The sequence below is a fragment of the Anser brachyrhynchus genome, assembly GCF_964034855.1.
Source record: "Anser brachyrhynchus genome assembly, chromosome: 2".
Taxonomy (NCBI): Eukaryota; Metazoa; Chordata; class Aves; order Anseriformes; family Anatidae; genus Anser; species Anser brachyrhynchus.
In genome coordinates, this window is record NC_137695.1 from 49934002 (window position 1) to 49940878 (window position 6877).

Consider the following 6877-nt stretch of genomic DNA (forward strand, 5'->3'; position numbering starts at 1 on the left):
TGTACAGCCACCCAGTGATTGGGTAGTACATCTGAGATTTCCAGTAACAAGATGGACCTACCGTCAGGCCATGCAACAGGCATGCAGGCACAGGCTCAGAAACTCTGATCCTTGATTTTACTGCACATGCACCGACCAAATATAGAGTTGTGTTCTCAGCAAACCAACAAGCATGCTTCTCTTTTCCCATGCCAGACAGCACACACAAATACTTGTCTGAGAATGCTGCATTAAAATAGGACACCCCTTATACAGCATTTTCAATAGGAACATCAACACAGACTCCACTTAAGATAACTGCAATACAGCTATTTGGTGCTAAAAATTGTTTGGTGCTTTTGTAGTTAAGATATATACAAACAGCAAGAAAAGCTAAGATGCACCAAAATTTAAAAATAATAATAATAAATAAATAAATAAGAAGTTCAAGCAGTGTAAACTATTCCCTGCCACTAGGATTAAAAAATAAATAAATAATAATAAAAAAGCGGTGGTAACAGAAAGCCATAGTCATAGGATCCAACAGTCTTTAAATAACCACCCTAATACATCTTCCCTGAATTCACCAGCTTCAGGAAAGGTAAACGGCCACATCTTACCATGGATTTGATAACCATATTAACTGGCAACACATTACAGAAACACAAACTCATCCACACATCTTATTGCTGATATAAAAATATTCCCCTACTACATCTGTAGATGACGCTTGCACAGTAAAAGCATCACAAGATATCCATATATATCATACCTCGCTGATGACCATTTTCTGTCCATGGTAAGTTACTACAGGTCAGAGCAACCCCAGGATGCAAACAGCTACAGTATTATAGATGCCTTCCTCATTTTCCTGTTGCAAGGATCAGACTGTGCTTTTGGCAACACAGAAGACAGCAAACCATAGGCAGCACTTTTAAACTGCATACTTTCTTTGTCCAGCTGAGGGAGATGAGCCAAGCCATTCCTCTGTCGCTTCATTAGACCCTACTAAATGAGTGTAGTCACAGGAGAACACCAATTCTCAAACAGCCCTTGCATCAGCTGGTGAACTTCACCTCTGCTTGTCTTTGCCACTCATCTGCAGCTTTAAAGATCTTCACTATGTAAAGGGTCTACTGTACATTAGATAAACTTCTGCGCTCTTCTCCAAAGGCATTTCTGAGAAAGCCAAAATCTCACGAAAACCTCTTGCCAGAACTTTCTGTGAAAGGCCATAAGAACTTGTAAATCTGCTGGCATTAGGAAAGAATGCACTGAGTGTGACTCAATAAATTGGTTCTTTGTTTAAACATACTCTTCTCAATTATAAAAAATACCAGAGGGTACTCAGCACATGGGAAAAAAAGAAAAGCCAAAAATAAACTTCTTACATGCAAAATTATATAACGATTGTGTTTATAGGCTGACAAAACATGGGGTTAACAGGTATGTATTGCCATTTCATTTTTTCAGCAAGAGAGTTCCTGGCTTTCAAGCAATAAATCATAAAAACTTTCATATTTCTAAACATTTTAAGATAAGGCAGTTGAGAGTCAAATCAATTTAAGCTTCTACATAAAGTTTCCAGCCTTTCTAAGCAGCAACAAACATGCTGTCCTTGTCAAATCATTTCAATATGAACCAACCAAAAATTTATCAGTCTTATAAAGATCATCTGTGTCTTTTCCCAGCATCCTTTGAAGACTATACTGAGATGATGTCCACACCACCTGCAATTTTATTTTGACAATAGGAGGGTAAGGGAAAACAAAGTCACAAGCATAACTGCTCTTTTTTAAGTTGGTTTATGACAAGCATTCAGTATCATACTTAAACAGCAAAATATTCTATCACATGCTCAAAAATTAAATGAATTTACATTTACATACTTACTCTATGTGCTCTGTCTTAGCATCCTTATTAGTAATTTTTTTACCATGATACTTCATAAAAGTACTGTTCTTCAAAATAAATGCTGAATAGTCTGTTACTGCTAAGACAGCAAATTGTTCAGGACTTGGGTCAGGTGGGTGGAGGGGAGCCAGCAGTCGTGGACACAAGAGACTTCTCAGAGAAGGAGCAGACTTCAGCTGAGATGAACAGGAGGGCTCTAGCAGTCTAGGGTCTGGCCATCTGAGCAACAACTGCCATGGAGCCTGGTCCCTTACAGAGTGGTTTGCTACATGAGGTAGCTCCTTCTTGAGAGTCTTCTACCAACAGCAGTTTGGGGGAAGGGGAGAGGAGGAGGGGGAAGGGAATGACAACGAGCTATGGTGCAGTGGGGAAGAAGTGGTTCAGGTGTACTCTTTCCTTTGTGTTAACTCAGTTCCTGCTCAACCTCAGCATATTCAGGCTCATTTTAAAACCCTGAAATATACAATTTATAATTTTATTGTACCCATGTAATGACAAAAATATAACTGTACACAAGGATTAGTATAAAACTAGACTCCTAAAAATTGCACAGTTGGCATAGTGATAAAAGTCCTGTCACCTCATCAGTACTTAAGGAAAAAGAAGAAGGGTCTGTAGGGACAAAAGGCAGTTCTGCCTCTTAGGCAAACTGTGTTAATTCATATTAATGTCGAGGATACTCCATACCAAGAGGATTGGGCCCATCCTGCATCTGTGTTCAATTAACATTTTAATGCAAAGCTGAGGAGATGCAGATAGGTAACAGGTGTGGATCACTCTAATTAAATAGCTCTTCTCATTTTTTTTTATTTATTTCCTGTTACACAAAATGCCATAGCACATATTTTTCTGAAGCTATCATTTGGGGGGGGGAGGCCCAGAAGAGAAATTGCCAGCAAACATACCAACTCTTACAAGAAAGCAAAAGCCTAGCAAAATTGTTCCTAATGACATTTCATTTAATCAAATTGTTTACAAAGTCCAGGAATTTGACATCTGTATCGTTCCAGTGTATTACACATCTATTCCCCATAACATACTACAGTACAGAAAAGAAAAATGAATTCCACTAATCAAAAGTACCACTATCATTAGAATAGCCATGAAGTGATGCTAAAAGGGGTACGCTACTGGCTTTTATTCGTTGGAAATACCATAATGTGGGCAAAACGGATTATTTTTTTTTCTAAATCAGCTAGTGAATCTGAAGTTTTGACTGATGGCAAGAAGCATACATTATTTTCATCTGTGATAATCCAAGAAACCTTTTAACACTGATCCCAGCATTCATGAACAAGAGTTTTCACAATGTTTGACTATAAAACATAGCAATTCTGTATTAATGAATAGTTTATTCAGATAGGCCTTTCAATTTTGTGGTTTCATTTTTTTATATATTTGTGATAAACTATGTGACTTAAATTATCAGTAAAATTACAATAAGAATATATTTTGGGCAATTTTTCAACAGAATCAAGACTAGACAGAATAGATATAATATAAGCAAATATTTTTTGTTGTTGTTTAAGGACAATCTTGTTACTTTCATTAGTCTTCATGTGACAACTACCAGATAGAGTCATCACACAGATAAGTACAACAGCTTCTTCAAGTACCTACCTCAGATGGAATAGAATGCTACTTTTAAGTCAAGAAACCTTTAGGTCCAAATACTTAGTTTGTATATTTAACAACAGTCTCCTCACTGTCTCCTCAACTCTCCTACACTTAATTCAATTACATAACATATGAGAAAAATAAAAAATAAATAAAAAAAAAGTTTGCTGCTACCAGTCTGGCCTCTTGTATCTCCTTTTGCTCTGTAAACAGCTGTTGTACTGCAAATGCTGTCTTCCCCAAACTGCAAGTATACTTATTTACATTCAGTGTAGTCAGAGCCAATTACTATATGCAATTACACTGGTCTGTTTCCTTAGAGAAAAAATAAGTTTCTTCCTCACCCTTAAAAGGAGAAGGATGAGAAAAACTTTAACAGGAACCATGAAGCGTTGGTATAGATTACCTAATGTTATTGGGTAGTCTCCAGACTTGGCGGTCATTATGAACAAATTAGATGACCTTCTTTAATCCTGTGTTTGAGCACCATGATCAACATCTTCAGATGACTCTTGCTCTATGTCTGATGACTCTGGCTCTGCTTTAATGTAGAATGGGCTAGGTGTGCCAACAGTATCACACAACAGGCACACAAATCCACACGCTAGCAAGCATGAATAATGAACTTGGTCTCATCGGCACCGTCATATAACCAGTAGGTGAATCAGAGTTTGGCAAAACAATGAGAAAATACAGTCCAGAATCAATACTGAGAATTCCTCAAGAAGAACTCTGGGGTGTTGGGATACCTAAGGGATTAGGTAGATTTTCCAATAAGATTTAGTACTGAACACCAGCTCCTTTGTGAATCTGGAAACTCTCTAAGAAATATCCAAGAGAGAAGTATTGTGCAGATAAAATGTTCCAGAGGTTTTCTGTCTACAAACAATTTCTGTCCCTTAGGCAGTTATATCAAACTACACAGACTTCAGCTGAAATAGTATACTCCTCTAACATGGATCCAATTATTGGTATATTTTCTAGGCTTGAAGAGAACTTACTTTTTGTACCTTTTAAAATGTCATCCCTGCTATGAATTTGTCATGCATCATTAAAATTACAATTTCATTATAACAATTTCTCTTCTCTTTAGTACAGTAAGTTTCAAAATATGAGTTTTTAAATTCATAATATGAACAGTTTGGTAGGCAAGAAAAAGTTGAAAAATTGTTTTACAAAATGTACATAATATATAATTACTTATTTACTGTTCAAGTGAGCTAGTGGGGAAGTCTCCCCAAAACCAGACTTCTTCATAGAAACACGTATTTTTTGAAACCTTCCATCTGGGAGATTTCTGATGTTAAAGAAGGAATTACTGTTAAAAAGGAGAAACAAAGTATTGGTCAATTATTGGTTAAAAAAAAAAATAACTATTCTCTATAAACCGATAACTAGAACAACAACAAACAACAACAAAAGGAAATTAAAATTTTAGTGCCTCACATCCCACAGGAATATACTAATCTATGGCCCACCAGCTCTCTACCCTTTCTTTTAGTACAGACTAAAGTCACCTCAAAGTTTTTGGCAAAACAATTCTTTTCACCCCTGTCAAGGTTGCCTTATAACATGGATGGGAAATGTATTTCCAAAAATAGAAATAGAAAAGATTGAAAGGTCTCATTCATTTTCCCACAAAATTGTATCTGATTTCAATTGGACAGGGAGAGCAGATGACTGGATGGGACTGAGAGAACAAGTAAATCCCTCTAATGCAGTTACACTATATAAAAAATTATCCTAGGTTTGTCATTTGCAGGTTCTTTAGGGTGTTGTCACATGGGAACTTACTGAATCTATTCTGCTCCCTTTTTTTTTTTTCCGGAAAAAAAAAGTGTTACACATGCTTTCAAAGAGTTAATACTATATTCTAACAAAATGAATCAGGGTTCTTAAAACTAGTTGTTTTTCTACTCCATAAAAATTAAACCAGTCAGATTATTATTTTTTTAATTTAAATACATTTAGTAGTTAAATAGTGAACTGACTGGGTAACAGTCTGATCTATGATAATTCTAAATCCATATTAGTGCAAATGGAATAAATCAGATCTACAGAGAAATTAGCAAAGTACAGACAAACATTATTAATTCTCAATTTCATTAGCTGCAAGCTTAGCAAAATATTTTCTGCCAATATTTTGCATCAGCAGCTCAAAAACTCTCTAAGACAGTATATTAAAGATTCCACATTAAGTCAGGTGATATTGTCTTCTACACCTTGCCAAGAATAAGATTTCTGGATCTGAAAATTCTCGCTTTTTTCAGTTCATAATTTGTTTTCCAAGCATCTTTTTTGATGTGAACTTTTAAAGAATTCATGAAACACTAGCACCAAAACTAACTCTGAAACAAGGATGTGTAAAGAATGAGTAGAAATCTCAAAACTCAGTACAGCAAGGTCTAGATTAAAGTTTTGGTACTAAAAGGTGACAGAATAGTATGGCGTGTATGTCAGGCTTAAATACAGAAAACCTGATACCTAATAAGAGGAAAAAAACTAAACTTATATTTTTGGATTTTAGTAAAATTTAAGTTTTTCTCAGAATCATTAAATGAATTTTCTTACGGGACATGTTATTTAAGTTTGTGTGCATAAAAACGGAAAAAGAAAAAAAAAACATTTTCCTGTTTAAAATATTTTTAAAAACATTTAAAAATCAAAACCAAGAAGTCCTGTGGCACTGTGCTTATCATAATTGCTGAGCCTAAGTAACCTTCTCTTAGCACTGGAGCTGACGCCCAAAACAGACCACCTTTCACCACTGGAGACAGCAGCAATTGCATGAAAGGCAAAAACAAGCATCTTGATGTGAAAGTTTCAGAATAAATTTCATCTAGATAAGTAATACTACCAATCAACACCAACAGGCTGATTCAGACTCTAAACCATAAAATGATCAGGATATTATACAAGATATATGCCACCTTCAGAAAATGTATGTACCGAGAGAGCTGTGTTTCTCAAACTCTGAAAGGTAAAAATCATTTTCCATATAAAATGGGTCAAACCATTCAGATTTTTTTAACCCAGTATATTTCAGGCCTGGCCAGTTCATTGTGTATGCTACTTTATTTTAGAAACAACTGACTGACTCACTTTAGAAGACAACTCCTGCTAATAAGACAGTTTTTAGATCTGGGATCTTATTTTAACCTGCTGATTCTACGTGTAGAGCTACAGCAATGTTTAGTGATTTCTGCATTAAAACCCTTTATAAATGAAATATATTGAAATCTTAATGTTATTTAAAAGAGCATACTGTGCACATTGAGCTTTTTTTTAGAATGAGAATATAACGTCCTTCTCGGACAAAAAAAAAAAAAAAAAAAAAAAGGTGAAGAAGCCTTGGCCCCTCTGCTCC

The 6877-nt window shown here is 35.5% G+C and overlaps 1 protein-coding gene across 8 annotated transcripts in view; it reads right to left on the reverse strand.

The window, feature by feature from the left end:
* Window positions 1–3992, reverse strand: part of LOC308190081 (uncharacterized protein) — a 29444-nt gene extending 25452 nt beyond the window's left edge. For 3 of the 8 annotated variants that reach the window (XM_080581025.1, XM_080581033.1, XM_080581028.1), the window contains exon 1: window positions 1873–3810. The gene's annotated coding sequence lies outside the window, so the exon portion shown is untranslated. Of the gene's footprint in view, window positions 1–751; window positions 1832–1872; window positions 3811–3916 lie in introns of those variants that run through there. The other 5 variants (XM_080581032.1, XM_080581031.1, XM_080581024.1 and 2 more) reach the window with 3 other exon arrangements.
* Between the last annotated feature and the right edge of the window lie 2885 nt (window positions 3993–6877).